This window comes from Passer montanus, unplaced genomic scaffold (assembly GCF_014805655.1).
Source record: "Passer montanus isolate IOZ18808 unplaced genomic scaffold, ASM1480565v1 scaffold60, whole genome shotgun sequence".
NCBI lineage: Eukaryota > Metazoa > Chordata > Aves > Passeriformes > Passeridae > Passer > Passer montanus.
In genome coordinates this window covers 3,041,439-3,059,967 of record NW_024371038.1, presented here as the reverse complement: position 1 = coordinate 3,059,967, position 18,529 = coordinate 3,041,439, and the positions used below count along the sequence as shown (strand labels likewise).

Sequence of the window (18,529 nt, the reverse complement as noted above, 5' to 3'; positions counted from 1 at the left end):
AATAAATATCTTTAATTCTTATCTATGGTGTGCTTGTTTTCATTACTGACAGGGAGGTCAGAATTCTTCGAGGAGGAATTGGAGAGAGAGACCGTGAACCATCAATGCCATGGGATTTTCTCCCATATATTTCAGACTAGGTCCTAAGAAAGTGCTTAGCACAGTCTTCTGCGCAGACATGCTTGAAACTGGTGAGAGATATTTCTGAAGCTCTGAATGAAAATGTTTTCCCAGCATCACTGGTACGCCCTGGGCATGGCTCTACAGCCGCTCTAAGGACACAGACAACGTTCATGAATCTGACTGCTTCCAGTGGGCAGTCAGCAGGGAGCATGGAGGAAAGGTTTGGTGTGAACACAAATCAAAATAAAAATGCAAGTGGGGATCCTACTTGAAAGCCTGTACAAACACCTCAAAAGTAATTTTTATTTTTTCCATAACCAGTGGATGTTTCTGGGGTACACGTACACACAGAGGCTGGGCTTTAGCCCCATGCCTTATCCAAGCAGTAGCATCTCTGACTCTGAGAGGATGTGCAGAGATCTGGGGCTCCCAGCATTCCTCCAGGGTTGTCTCTGGCACTGTCTATTGTAACTTACCTGAGCCTCTCAGTGACAGGAGTCTCCTGTTCTCTCCTGCTTGTGCTTTCCTACCTGCCAGCTCTTGGATAACTTGCTGCCCCGCTTTGCCACCTTCATGATCCATGCTGCTGGACTTTTAAAGAAAGGGTCAGCCCTGGACCTCCTGCTCTCCAGGTAAACACTGATCCATGGGCTTTCACAGTGGGTGAAGAAGTGGATGCATATCTGTTTTAAAGTCCAGTGCTGCCTGCTCAGAGGATGGCAGCTGGATCCCCAGGGATCAAGGGTGAGGGATCATTTACGTCCTTTTGGGGGCACCAGGGATGCAGAAGCGAATGGAATCCCTGCCACACCATCGAGGGATGGGCTCTCTTGGGACATAACACTAAAGGAGAGTTTAGATTGATAAAGTGAACATATGTGTTGTGCTGGGCTTCAGTTTGGAGGCTGTGGCTCACACTTTGCCACTGTCCCACCTTTGGTGGCTCAGAGGCCCTGTAGCTGCTCTGCTCCTGTGGAATGTGGTGTGCTTGGAGGTTCCACGTGAGGATCTCATAGCAAGGGCAGTGGTTTTGGCCCTTAGAAACCACAGTGACTAATTTTTTTCAAGGGAAGGTCTTGGAAGAGCAACAATCCTAAAGTGACATGAAGCAGGTGAGTATCAACATTTTTTTAATAGTTTATGTCCATTCAAATAATCCCTGTTTGGCAGAGCAGCCACAAGCCAGCACAGGTGCCTTTATTGCAGGATGGCATGATTTGCATGTGTGCCATGTGAACACACTACAAAATTGCTGAGCCATGGTTTTGAGATTAAAATTCAATTTTTTTTAAAATGCAGACATAAGAAGTTCTATAGCCATGTTTGTAACTAAATAGTCATTACTGCTGCTCAAATCAGTTGTCATAACCTACATAATAATTGTTGCCAATTTTTCCCCATTTTTATTTTATATTGAGTACTAAGTGAACAGTAAGGTTCTACATAGCATTCAATGAATCTGGTATTCTGGATGAGTTTGGAAAATAATTCTTCATAATTTTGTTTACTGGCTGCTTTTGTTTACTGGATTGCTGGTTGGTCAGTTAAGCCTCCTCTCCTTGGGGCAGTGCTAGGGCTGTTGTACTGGTGATACTTAGCAAGTCCAGTGGGATGTTGCTGGGGAAGACACAGAAAGGTAAGGTCAAACCTTCTCAACCTTGACAGCAAGTAGCTTCTCTTTGGGGAAAGTGGTTCTTAATGCAGAGGCTGCAGCTTTGCTTCATTTATTCAGACAGTTTTTCTACCTGGCAAACTCCTCCAAACCTGAAGAAGTAGCCAACAACCAAACACTTAAGAGAAATATCAAAATAAAATATTTCTGATAGATTTCATAAAGTATGAGTTATAGCAGAAAAAAATTATTTTGGATTAAATATATTGTATTCAATTTTTCAATCCAGTAATGTATTTTTATTTATCTGAAAAGATTTAAGGTGGCCCAAACTGCTTAGATGGCATGTAGGAAGCATTCCAGTTTGACAGAAGCTTGAATTGATTGCTTTTCTGAGGGAGGGAAAAAAAAGGAGTTTTATTTAAATCAACTTTAAAGCTTTATATTAAAGGGTGAATATTGGTAGCTGGAGAATACGTTCTGCCTTCCCCTCATATTGCAGCTGGACAGCAATAGCCAGCCTTCACTTATTTATTTATTTCCTGCACAGAGGGGAGGAAAATATAGGTCCATGAATCAATCTAGATAATGGGGAAGGCTGAATGTAATAAATAATACAGTAACAACCCTAAACTAATGAGCTGTTGCTAAGGTACATTTCACAGGCTCATCCTCTATATAAAAAGTCACTAATAATCCCTTGGTGTAATCAGATGATAAAGCTTTGCCATAAGGCAACACCTGTGCAATTAAAGCTGTGGATTCTTTTGCACGTTTCATTAATTTCAGGATTTTGTAAAGGCACAATGACTACACTAATAATCTAGTCTACTTGACTCCATGTCTACTGGAAACAGGGTGTCTAATTAGGTAAAGGTAATTAATTAGAGATAAATGGAGCTAATCAGACTCGGTTAACACTAATTCTCTGAATTAAGACATTTTGGGACACCTACTATTCCACTGGCTTTGATGTTTCCCAACAAACACCGAGTTGGAATGGAGTCAGAAACACAAGGTTTATTCTGCCAGCCCAGTCCTGCAGCAGCTCTGGTTAGGGGTCTGTGGGATTCCAGCTGTGCTCCTTCCTGTGCCTCTGTGGGAGAGGCATCCCCTCCTGCTCTGGGGTGTTGGGGCCTTGGTTTGACATCCCTGGGAGCCATTGCTTGTATTTTTCTTGGCTTCTGCCAGGATTTTGCTGATTGTGGTATTTTCCCCACAGCTTCTTCTCTTGATGTGGGGATATTTTTAAAATCCACGGTGTGCTGGTGTTTAGAAGGGCCACCACATCCTCTGCTGTGGACAGCATTCAAAATTCAGAATACTGTGCCTTATTTCAGGGAAGAAAGTAGGATAAAATAATAATAATAAAAAAAACAAATGGCAGCCAATTTAGAAGAAATCTGTATTACTTAGTGAAAGGATCAGGATTTCACTGTGGTCTGTGTATTTGTAACTCTTTGGAGGTCATGAGCTGTTCTGGTGTGGTATCAGGTGCTGCTCATCTTGCTTAGGTAATCAACCACAATTGCATTCAGGTGCCAGCATCTTCAAACCTGGCAGCACTATGGGGCAGAGGAGAATAAATGTGAGTGGGATGAGAAGTGAGCAAGAAATTGAGTTGCTTCAGTCTTGTGGAATTCCTACATGCTGCTATTGCTAGAACTGTGTTAGGAGAGTCCTGTTTTGCCTTTTTTCCACAGGTAAATGTTACTTCCTTGCATGAATTAGAGTGTAATCCTGGTGGCAGATTTGGTGGAAAGATGCTGTGACTGGTAGATGCCTACACTGAAACGATAGCGTTACCACCTCCAGCTTTGTTAGTGTTTGGGGATGGGGCCGTGCTGGGCATGTGGAGCAAGTGCACTTTAGAAGGTATTGCCTCTTGTCTCTGCGTGGTGTTAAGCTACAAAGATGATTTCCCCTCCCCTGTGGACGGTCTGCTCATTTCAGCTATAAAGCACAGCTGATGGAGAGTTCTTCATCTATTGCTTGAGTGCTGGGAGGGGTGGGAAGCACTCTCCCTGCCAGCATCTAAAGAAGACCAGATGCTTTTTTAAACTGGTATTTCTAAAATACCTCAGCTGATGTTGCACAGTGTGGTACATAACTAACAAGAGTGAGCCAGGAATGAGTGCTTGTAGGGTGAGCTATAGCCTGAGGTAAGTCTCCATGAGCTGAGCTACACTGGCCTCAACAGAGGAGATGAAATAGAAATGTCTGAATACTTCTATTACAAGATACTTTTTGGATTGACCTTTCAATAACTTGTTAAACTACAGAAAACATTTCTGTTTTCTAGATGCGAAAAACCTGCTGGGTCACACAGTCCACAAATGCCCCTTTGGATATTTTTAATAGCAGCTTGGTGACTTTGGGCTTTCAGGAGCTGCTGGGGCTTGGGCCCCACTGTTCGAAATAACTTGCATTTCCAAGGATGGACAAAGCCTGGATAACAGTTTCAGGGTAGTGGATACAAGAGAATTGTTGCAACTGCAGCATCCAGAGAAGTGAAATGATTTGGGGTGTGTGCCCCCTGTACACCAGGGAGGCAAAATGCTGCTGTCTGCTGGCTTGGCTGCACCCTGTTAGCGTGGAGGTGGGCCAGAGCCCAGAGGACAGGCTGCAAGCCTTTGGGTGGGGCTGCACAGCAGTGGTGTGGGACTCTAAGCCAAATTTGCCGACAGCAATTTAACCCCTCTTGTGCTTTGAGGTCACCAGTCAGTCTTCAATCACATTTATATTTTTTGTATCATAAGAAATTCAGGGGTTCCAGCACAGCAGGTTTCAATCTAGTTGCTGATGCTGATGCACTTGTCCTCTTGAATATAGCCCTGTCCATTGCCCAGGCATCAAAGCTTTGAGGAGGTCCAGTTCCACACACTGTGCAGGGAAAGGGGGAGATGTCCTGTTTGGGCTGACCACTCTGCACCTGCAGTGCTGAGTGCTTCTCTAGTGAGAAGGTGAGCCAAGTGTCTCGAGTGCCTGGAAGCTCTGAACATGTCAGAGTCTGTTCTGCTTCAGAGGTGAGTCACTGTCCTCCAGTCTGTCCCTCCTTGTCATCTGCAGGCATGGATGAGCAGCTGCTGGTCTTGGATGCCATTGCAGAGTTGCTGGATGTGCACAGACGTGTTCAGGTGAGTGCTAGCTAAAGGATGGGCTTCAGCTCACCTGACTGCACAGCTGCATACAGGCTTTCCCCTCACTGCAGAGAAACGGGCACTGCCATGGTTACTCTGACCCATTTGGGGTTTCTCACTGAAGTCACAGCTCTGTTCCACCAGTGGCTGCTTTCAAAAACTCCCTGGGTGACTTCAGTGTGTGGTCTGCAAGACTGCCTGGGCTGTGTGCTTGGTATGCTGTGGTCTTGAGCAGGTTGGTTGTGGCAGGGGAATGGTTCTGTATCGGGAGTGTGAGTGGGTGTGGAAAGTAAAAATGAGTGAAAAAGGTTGCTGGTTTTTGAACTCGGACATCTCTGCTATCTGCTTTCAGTTTGCTTCATTTCTCTGTGGCTTTGTAAGAACAAGGATATGAAGTAAAGAAAACAAAACCATGTGGCAGGAGAAATAGGATGAGGAAAGTTGAGGCTGAGGAAAGGAGCGAGTGTTGAGGAGGAGCTGGTGCCCGGTGCCAGGGCAGAGCCCGGTGCCAGAGGGATGCACAGCTCGTGTCCCCAGGGCAGTGTGGGGGCTGTGCCCCCCTGCCAGCCCCGGCCCGGTGCCACAGCAGGGCAGAGGGCACCCTGCCCTCAGCTCCCTGCCGAGCCTCTGGCCCTCAGCAGTAGGGTGTGGGACAGCCCTCGCTGTCCTGGCTGGGCTGCAGAGGACTGGTAGGTGAGAAGGGGGATTTAAAATGTTCCTATATTCAAACTAAATGTTTGGTTAACTTCAAGTGTTAAGTAAATACCTTTAACTGGCTAAATGATAAGAGCAGAAAATTCCTTAGTGATGAACTCAGTTCTTCTTTCCTCCGTCATTTTTCATAACAACCTTCCTGCTTGGCCTTTGCTGTTTACGAGAGCTGCATCAAAGCAGTTTCTCCATGGCTCTGGGCTACAGGGAAGTCCATAATGCAGTGTCTTGTCAGGCACTGGAGTTTTCAAACTAGCCTCAGTATTTGTGCCAGGAATGGAACCTCTGTTCTTAAAAGCAGCAGTGAGTTCCCTGTTCTCCCACGGTATGCAGAACCTTCCTGAGCAGCTGCTGCTCAGCACTGCTTCTATTCACACACAAACACTGGCTGTAAACGTCAGATTTGTCAAACAAATACTGTGCTAAAGCTGAAGAATGTGTTGTGCTTTTTGTTGAATGATAGAGGACTGTGTGGAATAAGTTTGGTGTAGAATAACATATTTCATTATGACCCCTGTTACCTTCCTGTAAAGCAAGTCAAAACATTGTGCAGCGTGGGGTTTAACTGCACCACAGTAACAAAATGCTTAATACTTTAAGGAGGGAGTTCTAAAATTTAATAGTTTATTTTATTATTACTCTTTTTGATATAATTAACTAGGCATGCACTTCAAACTCTGTCCTCCTCTCTATTGAAATGTGGTTTTATGTTTCACTATGGGGGGAAAAAGAAGTCTGTCAGACCGTGGGTCTCTCCCTTGATGCACATCATTAGAATCTTTTTAGAGACAAGCAAGCCATTTTGCTGTCATTGGTCTTGCTCAAATAGAGGGTGTTTATCCATGCAGTCCCCTGGGGAAGGGTGTCAGGGAGGGATCTCTGGCCAGCAGCTGACACAGGTACAGCATGCTCATTTGACTCTCCTCCAGTGCTCAGCTTGTATGGTCCTTGTCTCTGCAGCAGCACTCCTTGGACACCTGTCATGACTCCAGGTAATGCCTTTGAGTCTGCTACTCACCTGGGCTGAGGCTGTGTTGAATGATCCCATCAGGGGAAAAGGGAATCTGGGCTGGAGGACCCTGGCAAGGTTGCTGCCTGGGGTTTCACTGTGTCTGGCATTGTCTCCTCAAAGTTTGGCCTTAAAACCCACTCAGCACCTTCTGCTTAACTGCACAGGCTTTTATTCTCATGTAAAGCTAGGCAGGCTGAAGTGTTTGTGTGATAATGCTGAAGAAAATACCTATTTGAGGGTATTATTTGTATTTCCATGCTGAACTTGCAGCTTCATATCAAAGACATCGCATCTCCTTTTACAAAATACCCAAAGTGAGCAGAGTGATCTCCCAAATGTGTGTGTGGTTCTGTGGTGGAGCCACACTGCTACAGCAGACTCACCCCTGTGAAGAGGTGGACAGAATTCCCAGCTTCCTACCACCTGTGTGCCTGGGGCCCATGCCTGTTCCTCTGGTCATGCTGCATGTCCTTTCATGGAGCAGAGTGGCACAAATCTACTTCATTTTATGGAGGCTGAGGCTGGACTCCAGTTACAAAACTGCCCATGAAGCTCACTGTAGTTCTGTCTTGTTTTTTACTAGTCCTTTGGGTGATTCACTTCCCCTCCTTGTATCAACAATCACTAGCTTTCAGACTGATGCAGCTATTTCACAAGTGCCTTTGTCAGCAAATAGCCAGCAAATTCTTTTGGGAAGTATGTTGGGGACCACATCTGGGAAAGCCTTCCCATCTCAGCAGGAATAGTCCCATGAAAACATGGAGGCTGGAGAATGAACGTGGGCAGAGCCTGGAGCACCACCCATATCTTTGAATTGCATGATCTGTAGTGCTTCCGTGGCAGATGGAAGGAGCAGGGAGAGCTCATGTTTGGGGTGGGTGTGTGCCATATGCTGCAGCACTAATAAGGTTTGGGGTGCTGATGCTGTTGCATGTAGTGGGAACTGCTGGTGGCATCAGCTGTGCAGATCCCCGTGGCTAGGAGTTATGGAAGCCTCCAGATCCACATCTATGGCTGCACCAAAGCAGACTCTGCCCGGTGTTGGTGGGTCCCAGAAGGCACTGGTGGTGCTGTGCCTTTGCTTGCAGAGCCTGGCACTTCCTGAGCAGGCATTTGTGGCAGGGCTGGATGAAAGGAGAGGTGCAGGGAGCTGCTCTGTCTGCTCAGACTGGGTTTTGCATGCAGGCTGTACCATCTGAAGCACCAAGAGCTGCACAGGAGGACTTATCCTGTAACTAATTTATCACATGGGACATAAACAGCTGAGGAAATTCTCAAAGAATCCTAAGAATGTGCGTTTTCCTGTCCAGTCTTTTTGCTTTAACAAGGTGTTTTCTGTGTGCAGGCTGTTGAGGCTTAGGCCAGTTTGGATGAGGTTCCTGTGTGTGACCTACCCTGTCCTTAGGCACTGCTCTGAGCCTGGGTGCCAGCCCAGAGCCTGTGCAGGGTGCAGGCTTTTTCAGCACCGATGATGTGATGCTGTTCCACATCACATCCCAGTGGGCTCTTGGGCACTGACTTCACCACCAACCCTGCTGGCAAGGCTCACAAAGCCCTTGGTTGCAAACCCTTTTTTCCCTCCAGCCTCGTGCCAGGTGAGTGCTCGAGGTCTCAGTGCCCACGCTGCCCCTAACGTGGGCTGGATGTGTTTGTTTTATCTGGGCTCTGAGTGCCCTGTCAGCTGCTGCCCAGGGCTCTGCAGGGATCCTCTCCCATCCTGGGCTGGTGCTGGGCTCTGCCCACCTGGCTGCCAGCTCCAGTTCTGCTCAGCCCGTCAGAGCACGACCCTGCAGGGTGACATATGGCAGGAGAGAGGCAGTTTAGGGCAGGCCCAGAAATCAGAGGCAGCGTTGTTACAAGCGGGGCCTTGGCTTCACTGGCACGACATGAAAGACTCTGTTGGTGCCTGCTGGAGCTCGGTCTCCTCTGGCTCTCCTGGCAGCTGCTGCTCCCCACAGCATTTGTAATCCCTGCCACAGTGGCTGCAGAGGAGTTCAGGGCAAAGGATGTGAGTGGAATTAGCAAATTCTTCCATCCACAGCAAAATTCTTAATTGTACTGGATAACGTTTTGGTCAGTTCCTGATTGTGAATTTCCTAGACCCTGTTTGTTGGCTGAAAAAGTTGAAACATTTTGGTGTTTCATATTTAATGGTACTTAAAAGCAGTCACAGATACACAGCAGTCTGGAGATGCTTTATTTGCTCATTTCCAATAGAGAGCTTTCTGTCCTCTTCTTTGTTTCACTGAGAAAATTATAAACTTTTTCTAAGATTTTTTTTCTGCTTGTTAAGGAGTAAAGGCCACCAGTTCTGGTCTCTTACCAGGATTTTTTTAGATTATTTATTTTGTGAATGACCACAAGTGATATGGTGGCTGGTGAGGGTGGCACAGCCACACTGCTGGTTGGCTGCTACAGCCAGGGACATCTAAAGTGGCTGGATGGGACAATGTGGAAGCTGAGTAACCTCTTGAGGGCTTTTGCTAGAAGCTGTGGCACTTGTGGTCTGGGTGCAATCTCCCTCATCTTTCTTCAAATTCCATTGTTCAGGAAAGCAAAAAAATGACTCGCATTATGAGAGAGATTGTTTCAATACACATAATTTGAGAGTTGAAAAATTGGAACGCTAAGTTTAAAGGTTTATTATAATGCTCAAAATAATGCCTGAGATGTTCACCCAGACATTATCTTAGAATAAATCATACAGAATTATAAAGTTTAAAGAAATATGTCTAAGTGCATGTCAGTGATATGATAGTGAGAGATTTGGCTCCTTGTCCCTTCATTAAGGACAAATTCACCCCGAGGGCATAGTCTGATCTTGGCAAATAGTGTTATAATAGCAAAAGAATATTGCCTGCTGGATAGCAGACATTGATGATTAAATTTAAGTGTGTATTGTCCATATAAAGTAAACAACATGCCTTTTTTTCCTGCTTTTTGTGAACATTCATCACTGGTGCTGAAGATGGAAGATGTGGGCTTGCTAATTATTGTGTTTTTAACTGATAATATACTGTAAATTTTGTATAATACAACTGTGACCTTATAGACAATGCAAGACATGACAGCAGGCCCATAATTATAGCATGCTGAAGAAATGCTTGTTATTATCTACTATTTTTAGGAGCAGTGTGCAGAGCCTCTTAATTTACATAAGCTTTAGACATTCACACATTTTCTGTCTTTGCTTATGGATGATAAATTTTGTTCAAATGAAAGATGAAGACGTTGTGTTAGGTGAGAGGTTAGCCAACTGGGAACTTGATTACTGTGAACAACAAAGAAACTGAAAAAGGAGTATTTATTTGAGAAAGAATTGTTTAACCCAAGATTCACAACATGAAAACTGCAACATTCAAATGGAGTCTTGGTAACTCGTGATTTGAGAACTGGTTAAATGATAATGGGGAGAGAAAAGAAAACAGGGAAAAATCCTATAATCTGTTTGTCACAAGGAAATGGAATGTTGCAGCATGTTCTTATAAGGAATGAATGTTTTGTGCTTCTTAAGGTTTCCCTGTTGAGTGCTGAGGACACAAAATATTTCGAGGAGGTTCTGTGGTCACCTGCTCACTGGTCTGTGTGCCCAGCTGCTTGCTAAGCCCTTCTCTTGGCTGTGCTGAAGGCTGCAGCCCTGAAGGGCTGCTGAGGTGTCCTGGTTTGGGGCTGTGAGGCTGTGCCCCTCCAGGGAGGGACACCATAGCCAGTGATGGAAGCTGCCCCCTCCTCCTGGGGCCTCAGCCTGTCCCAGCCCAGCCTGAGCAGCTGCCTTGGCCTCAGCAGCAGCACTGGTGCTGCCCAGCAGGGCCTGGCTGCTGGCAGGGCAGTGCTGGCCACCAGCAGGACCACCAGCCATCCACTGGGCTACCTGCAGCAGCCTGGGCTGGCAGCTCTGGCACTGTGTGGTGCTCGGGCTGCTGGGCAAGCTGGAGGAGATGCCAAAGCAATGAACCCTGCTTTGCCTCTCTAAAGAGCCCTTGGTGATGTTGGGAAATTTACCCTCTCATCTCCTTCAGTGAGCTTTTCTGGCCACAGCCTGCATGTTCCTAGGTCAGAGCAATGCTCCAGACCCCCCTGTCCCTGTCCCCATGGGCCAGGCAGGCAGCTGGAGGTGCACAGAAGAGCTGGCAGTGCTTCTTGCTGAGCAGAGCGCTTGGGTTTGTGGTTTTGGTCCAGCAACACTGATAACCCATTGGTGCAGAGGTGCTACACTGCTCAGCTTCCTTCTGCTTTCTGCAACCCTCACAAGGCTGTTCCCTGCATTAAAAGCCAGAGAAAGCAAATAGACACATGGCTGAGACAGACAGATGAAAGGCTTATTTGTACTCATTACACTGGAGGATATTTTGAGATCAGATCATCCATCTGAAAATACGACCTTTCATAATACTGCCAAACAAGGTCAGGGATATCTGCACTTCTCTGCTTCTTATGCAAGTTGGAGCTGCCTGAAAGCACCTTCCACCACTATGACCAAGTTTTCTAAGTTGAATGAAAAAAGAAAATTTTCATCAGGGCTTGATCTCTTGTTTTTATGGTTTGTTTGCCCAGTGTGAGTGATGGCGTGAGGAAAGTAATTTTAGCTAAAAAAGCCAAACAAGTTGCCACCATACAGTACTGCCATATAACATGCACACTCAATCTTCTCTTAATCTGTTTACTGTCCTTTTTTCACCATATTTAGGTGGACAGAATGGCAGCCCTGAGGACTGCAGTGTCTGCAGAAAACCACAGTCAATGCAGATCTTTTGCACACTGGGAATTTTTAAGATGCAGTGGTTGAAGGCACTGGGCCCACTTACTGCCAGAGTGTTGCCTCCCAGTGATGGGTATGCAGGAGAGAGCTGGTGTGACACAGCTGCAGTGTGCCTCTGCACAGGTGCCTCTGCTCGAGCTCTGCCCTGTGCATTTCCCCCTGTGCTGCCTGGCTCCATCCCAAGCCAGCAGCAGCTCTCCATGGCACCTTCAGCAGAGTGAGTAGGAGCATACAGATTTGCCCTCAGTTCGCATCTGTCCCCCCAGCAATGTTAGTCCTTTGGAGCCTGCAGGCAGGACTCTTCCTTTCCAACAGCCCCAACTGATTATCTTGTGGTTCTCTCCTTTTGCACCTCAAAACAAAAGTGTATGTGTGTATGAACTTTGGCTAATACCAGGAGGTCTTTCACAAAGCAGCTCAAATGTGTGAGGATGTAGCAGGGTGGGTTTGGCTCGGGAGGAAAGCTGTGAGCTGCCAGGGCAGTCTGAGCATCTGATGTGGGATGTGAGTGAAGCTGCCAGGCTGGGGCACAAACACGGGCTCAGGTACAGAAGTGTGTACAAAATAGCTACGGCTCCAGCCTTCTGCTGAGCAGACCTTTTGTAGCAGCACAGAGGGGCTAGTAACAGGGTGGGAAAGATGACAATATGTTTGATACAAACTTTAATTGCTGAAGGCCTTTCCCAAAGGCCGATAATGGCAAAAGGTGTAAATGGAGGGAGGCTGTAGCTGCCCTAGCTCACAGATGGGCTGCGAGGAAACTGTGAATGGCCAAATGATAACAGACTATCCAGGCATTCCAACATCAGCTCATTAGCAATCTGTCAGATATTTTAATTTGTGTACTTGTGGGCTAAGCAGATATTACAGGATTGCCTCAGCTCCCAGGCTTCCCTTTAACTCAGAAGGAAACAGTGAATGAGTAAACCTGGCAATGTGATCTGGTGTTTTTTCACCCTTGGCTTTTGAGGGTCACTTTGAGATCCAGCCACAGCTGTGTGACCTGTGCAGCTCCAGCCTGGCAGGGGAAATCAGGAATGTCTGGTGTGTCGCTGCTGATGCCCTCAGTCCTGCTTTCTTGGGATGCTGCATCAGGGAGACTGTGCCAGCTCACAGGTCTCCCAAGCATCAAAAGGTCAGTTCTCAAAATGTAATAAATTAGTTAAGCAGGGTTCCTGAGATAGTGGTGGATAGTTTGGGTTTGTTTCAAATAATTCAGTAATTTCTTAAGACAGCTCTTTCAGTAAAAGAGCGAACCAACCATATATGATGGAATTTTTAATCTCCTAAATCTGTCACAAAAGATTCCTCAGACCCTCATCTTGTTGAAACTACTGGTAGCTGACTTTCAGATAAGGGTGCTTGTGCTAGGTGCTCCCACTACTTGTAAAGGCAGTCTCTCCAAACTCCAGCTTTCCAGGTTTCCCGTGGCTCAGGAGAGCTCCCTTTCCTGAGGAGAGCAGGCTGGTCTGAGGCTGAAGCCCAGTCCCCAGAAGCTGCCATGCTGCAGCCCCAGAGCCCAGGCTGCCTTGCTGCGTGGGGTGAGCCCTGTGCCTCAGCTGGGAGGTGGATGGGTGCTGCTCTCTCAGCAGTGCGTGGCCACACACTGAGCAGGAGCAGGCAGGCATTAAATGTCTGGAAGGTCTTTTAATTATGCTTAGTTTCGTAATATTATCACTGAAGCTGATGAGAATTAAGTCGTACCTCCATAATAAGAATGAGTATGACAGGGGTAATGTAGTCAAGTGCCAAAATGTAGTGTCCTCCTGGGGCAGAGGAGTTACTGGCAGAGCCCTTCAATCACACAGAGATCCTCCTGTGCAGCCTGGCCGGCCTCTCGGGCACCTCACACCTCAGTGTCAGCAGGAAAATGCCTTTATTTCTTTAGCTTAGGCATGTCAGGGATGGCTGTGAACTAAGAGACACTAAAAATGCTGGGATTTGTCTGTCAGACCATAATTTTGAGATGGTATTTCTTTTAATCCAATTTAGTTTTACATATTGGCATGAAGCATTATAGTTGATTGCATTGAATTACATTGGAATCTCTCAGCTGCTTGATCAAGAAGTGCTATCAGCTCCGAGTAGGCCTGACTATATGTTGGCATTGAAAATGTTACAGGCACATAGCCATGTTCTGATTCATTCCTAATGAGATTTTGAAGTTCACACTATAAAATGTTCTGTCAATTAAGTCAGAAATTCATAGCAACATATTTACTTCCGTTAACAGTGTGTCCTTTCAGTGCAGGGATCCCAGCTGTTACGATGGTGTTTTCTGGTTCCACAGCCTCATCAAAGCCCATTCAAATATTTTCATTAATCCATGTTTGTAATCCATGTTTGTCTGTGGTTTTGACTGCAAAGAACAGCTCTGTGGAATATACTCAGTGAGAAGGAAGCAGCCTAAAAGACAGTTGCAATACAAATAGCTGTTCTTCTGTAGCACCCCGTGGCTGGAATCAAACTGGGCAGAAAAAATCTGCTTTACCAGTAGCAGGTTTTCTTGGTACAGGTTTCTGCTTCCCATCGAGGCTGACTCCCAGAATAACGTGTTGTGGGAACCCCACTGTGCTCTGTGCTCAGAGGGGCTGCTGGGGAGGCTGCTTGTGCTTGTCACCAATTAACAGAGATGGACATGCAGATGAGGGAAAATAGTGCTTTTCTTCTTAAGGTAGCACAAGTCAGGAAGGTGCAAAGCTGTTGGCAGCTCCTGCATTGGCTGTAACACAAAAAGCAGCTCTCATTTAGTTTCAGAGCACAGAGTGTCGTGTTCTGCTTTAATTCAGGAAGTCCTACTTTATTTAGTTGAGTTTATTGATTTGGCAATCAATAAACTAGTAGTAGCTGAAGTGACTTGGTCTTTTTAAATGTGAATCCCTTTTCTTCTCACCTTTCAGGTGTTGGAAGCTCTGACAGCTGCTCTGTGGGAGGAGACAGCTCCAATTCAGCTGCCCCTCTCTGCAAGCCCGTTAGCCAAGGGATCTGCAAGAGGCTGTTTTACAGCTTCTGACAAGTATTGAAGCCAGTCAGGTTGCCAGGTGGGGGCTTCAGGGTGGCTGAGGCACACCTGCCTCTCACGAGCAGGGGCTGAGGGACTGCAGGCTTGAGAATGGAAGGTGGGGAGTGCCTGCTTTGGAGAAATTTCTGCCACTTGGGAATGCCAGTACTCTGCCCCACTACAGAGGAGAACATCTTAATGTCATGGGGAAAAATGCCTCAAACTTGAAGGTGAGCTCCAGAAACTGTGGGACCCTGTAGTGCTATCTTTGTGCTGCGTTTCCCTTCTAAATGTCCCTTGGTCTTGGGGTTCTGTGGAAGGAGAGCAGGATCTACCCTCCAGTGTCAGCTCTGCCCATGCAGCAGGCATGGCCAGCCACATGCAGGGGAGGTGGCTTTGACACAGAGGTTGTGGTGAGGGTAAATTATGTACTATTAACACACAAATGCCTTCCTTAGCTTTGCCAAGGACTTATTCCCAAGTGCAGTTGTGTTCACAGCTTCCTCAGACTCAAGATCAGAAGCTAAAGAAAGAAGACATATATCAGGTGGGTTTTTTCTTCTTTCTTTGCGAGTTCTGACTTTGAACATAGGAGCAGTTTAAAAACAACTGTCTAGTTTGATGGGGAATTTAATGTGTTTTGAACTTTGTGAGAGGATAACTATTTGGTAGATAAGTCATCATGTTAAAGCTGGGAAACTGCAGTGAACCTGTATGATTCTTAAAGCTGCTTGGTCCAGCACTTGTGTATTGTTGATTTCTTTGCTTTGTTGTGAAAATAAGGGGGGATCTTATGCTGCACCATATATAACAGGCCCTAGAAACCTGCTAGGTAGGGCTGATTGCTTGTGAAAGGTTTTAATCCCCTCAGACTATTTCAGGCTGTACCTAGGATCCTTTATTCAGTTAAAAACAGCATGTGAAATACCAGGCTCCTGGTGTTTCTTACTGAGCTTCATGTACTGGCTAAATTCCACTCAAACGCACCTCAGGCACCTCTGCAGGCAGCGAGGAACAGCAGCTCCTTGCTGCCAACAGCGGGAAGGCCCAGGGCAGCATTTGGGCTTGGGAGCACATCCCTTACAGCAGGAGGTTACAAATGCCACCTGGAAGGGTTTCTTTCATGCACTTTGAGTCTTTCGAGGCAGCTGTGGTGGAACCTTCCTTCTCAGCCCTGTGTGTGTGGTACAATACCAAACAGCCCTTGCAACACTCATGTTGTCACAGCACAGTGTGGCACTCGAGATACAAATGCCCTTTTATTTTCACTAAAGCACTGCAAGCAGCACTGACAGCAAAGCAGCAATATGTGCTGTCTATGCATGGATAATAAATATTGCTGGTTTGAAATTCCTGTGCACATTGGGCATGGATTGTGTTTTACCACATCACACGAGACAATGACAACAAAGGAGCTCCTTCCCCTTAGCATAAGGTAAACAACAAACAAGCAAAGCTAGTTTGGCTGTCACTGTGATGATCAGCTCCTCCATCCAGGAGCACCAAGACTCAGCATTGCTTTCATTTCACAAACAGAGGTAATGGCAAAGCCACTTCCCTCCTAGCTATCAAAAGCTTATAAAGAGACTGTTTCATCTGAAGCTTTGTGTAGGCACATCGTACAAATATTTCACCAGAATACATTAGAACCGTGGCATTGCTACTTTCTTCACCACTGCACAGGAATTACCAATGTGGCCAGCAGTCACTGTCAAGGTGTTTTCATCCTGCATTTCCTTTTATAGTTTTGCTTTTTTTAATTCTAATATTGCCTTTCTTCTTTCCAGTCCCCTGCAACTGAAGGGCAAAGCTTAGTCTAACAAGAGCTAAATAACGCACAAATACGTACGGGTACTGTCGCAGCTTTGAAGTCCCATCTGGGAGAATGAGGCCTCCTGCAAGTCTGATGCTCTACTGGAGGTTATCTGGAGTTGATGAATTACAAACACAAAGTGATGTCTTTTAATGAGCAGCAGCATCTTAACTGCTGACCTACTTGCCCAATAGAAAGTGACACGGGAGTTGCAAGTTTTCTCCTTCTCATCTGCTGTAAGTGAAGCTCTCCAGCTTTGAAGCTATCCAGCCTGACCCTTTGTCTTCAGTGGTTTGCAGATACTTGAGGCACCTCACTTCACAAGTGGCCCCAAGCGCATGGATGATTGGATTTTGGGTGAGTGGTTCAGCCAACATAATTTCTTGCCTATCTCAGGTTTTCCATGGCTGGACCTTTTCCAGGTGCCACTGGGAGTGTCCACAGTTTCCACCACCCAGGGACTTGGTGGGTCTGAGGCCCTGGTGGACCCAATTTGCTCCAAGTGCTCCTTGTCTGAGCCTTGCCACCAGCTGCTGTCACACTGCCTGTCTGTGCTATGGCCACTGCATGGCTCCTGTTGGGACAGTTGGTCACCTGCACTGGTGAGGGTACTTAGCATGGGCCATTCACTTAAGAGTTAGGCTTGTTGATCCTTCCAGCTTAGACTATTTTATGATTAATGCTTTTTTAGTGAAATGGCATTGGAGGAAAACAATTTCACAGCACTAGTAGCAGGACTTTGCATGGGAGAAACACCAATGCTAGGGAAAAGTCCTACAGATGGAGAAGCCCATGAGAAGCTCTCTGCCAAAACCTGGAAACATAATCTGATACAGATTTAATAGGGATCAAAACCAAAATATGATGTTTGATATGAGATGATTCAGACATTTGAATGAATCTGCTTCTAGTGTAACAAGAAGATGGAAAGTCTCCTTTCTTGGAGGGAAAAAGTTAAGCAAAAATCAGATCAGATTGGTAGAGGAGAAATTTGAGTCAGAACTGCTGTAGGATGAGGGAAAGCAAGAGGCTTGTTCAGGCTGAAAGAGAGTCAGGTAAGAGGGGAAAAATGTGTTGTTGGAGAGATACTGGAGAAGGTTTTCTGCTGTAGATGACTGTTTTTCGTGCAATTTTTTTCTCCCCTGAGATGAGGGGCTAATATTCTACTGAGTTTCCACAAGGCTTCCTTCTCTTCTGTTTCTCCAGACCAGGTCTCTGGGGGTGATGCTCTTGGACTGATCACCCTCCTGCAAGCAGCTAAGGACATGTACATGCCACTGTGAGAGGAGGAATATATATGCTTTAGGAAAGGACTTTATGGCAAGGTGAGGAAACCATAGCCAGTTCCCAGTGGCCCTGCCTGTCCTGCACATCAGTGGGTTGCTGTCCCTGCAAATCTGGGTGCCCGCTGTGGCCAGGGGATGGCTCCCTGTGGCACTGTCTGGGGAGCAGTCCATGGACCTGTGTGCTGCTCCCCTGGGCCCGTACTCAGAATGAAGCAGAACACAGCTGAAGTGAACAAGTGCTGTTTTTGACTGCATCAGCGAGGCAGCTGGGAAGCAGCAAAGGGTGTGCAGGAATGTCTGAGCGTGCCCTGGGGAGCGGCCGGGCAAGGGGAGCGCTGCTCCCAGGGTGCTGCACACGCCCTGGCACGGCCCCATCTCCATTATTGCCAGGCAGCCTCACGCTCCCTCCGCAGCCCACGGAGCTGCCAGGCAGGCTGCCAGCAGAGGCAGCGTTCTGGCAGGTTTTTAAACGCTGACTGAGCGGGTGGTGGCAGGCCATTTGTACCATATGGCACCCAAGAGCTAATCCGGGAGAGGGTGCTGGGCAGGGAGGGGGCCAAGGCTGAAATGCCATTTAAAAGTGAAACATCAGCCCAAGTGGCACAAGGCCACAATGCCAAACAATGAAAGACACCAGGGGTGGGAAGGGAGCTGGAGAGCAGAGCATGACTGTGCTCTTGAAGCCAGCCAAATTTCTTTACCTCCTGCTGTCCATATTCACAGAGTGCTTAGAAATGCTGTTATCTTGAGTATGAGCATATATTATGAATATTGAAATAGAGATCTCAATATATATGATGTATTTTGTATGCATGCGTTGCTTTGCTCGGAAAACCCGATGAAGAAAAAGCAGAGCTGTACAGAAAAATACATTTCTGGCTCTGCCCTGGAGTGCTGGTGCTGATGGCTGCTGTTTTCATGATCTGTATGTACTGGAAGCTATTGATCTCAAAGGGGTCCATCAACTGACAGGATGGGAACCCTGAGCTTCAGCTGGTATTGAACATTTTGGCCTTATGGAAGTCAAGTAGATCTGGTCCATGGTCATCTTGCCTTTGAAGGGATGTTTTAT

General features: G+C 46.6%; 1 long non-coding RNA gene across 1 annotated transcript; it reads left to right on the top strand.

Annotated features, from left to right (window-relative positions):
* Positions 1–3,329: 3,329 nt before the first annotated feature.
* On the top strand, positions 3,330–17,566 carry LOC120510864. Its single transcript, XR_005629606.1, has 4 exons — positions 3,330–3,438; positions 4,805–4,872; positions 16,146–16,528; positions 17,378–17,566. It is a non-coding gene; the product is annotated as an uncharacterized LOC120510864 (long non-coding RNA).
* The last annotated feature ends 963 nt before the right edge of the window (positions 17,567–18,529 follow it).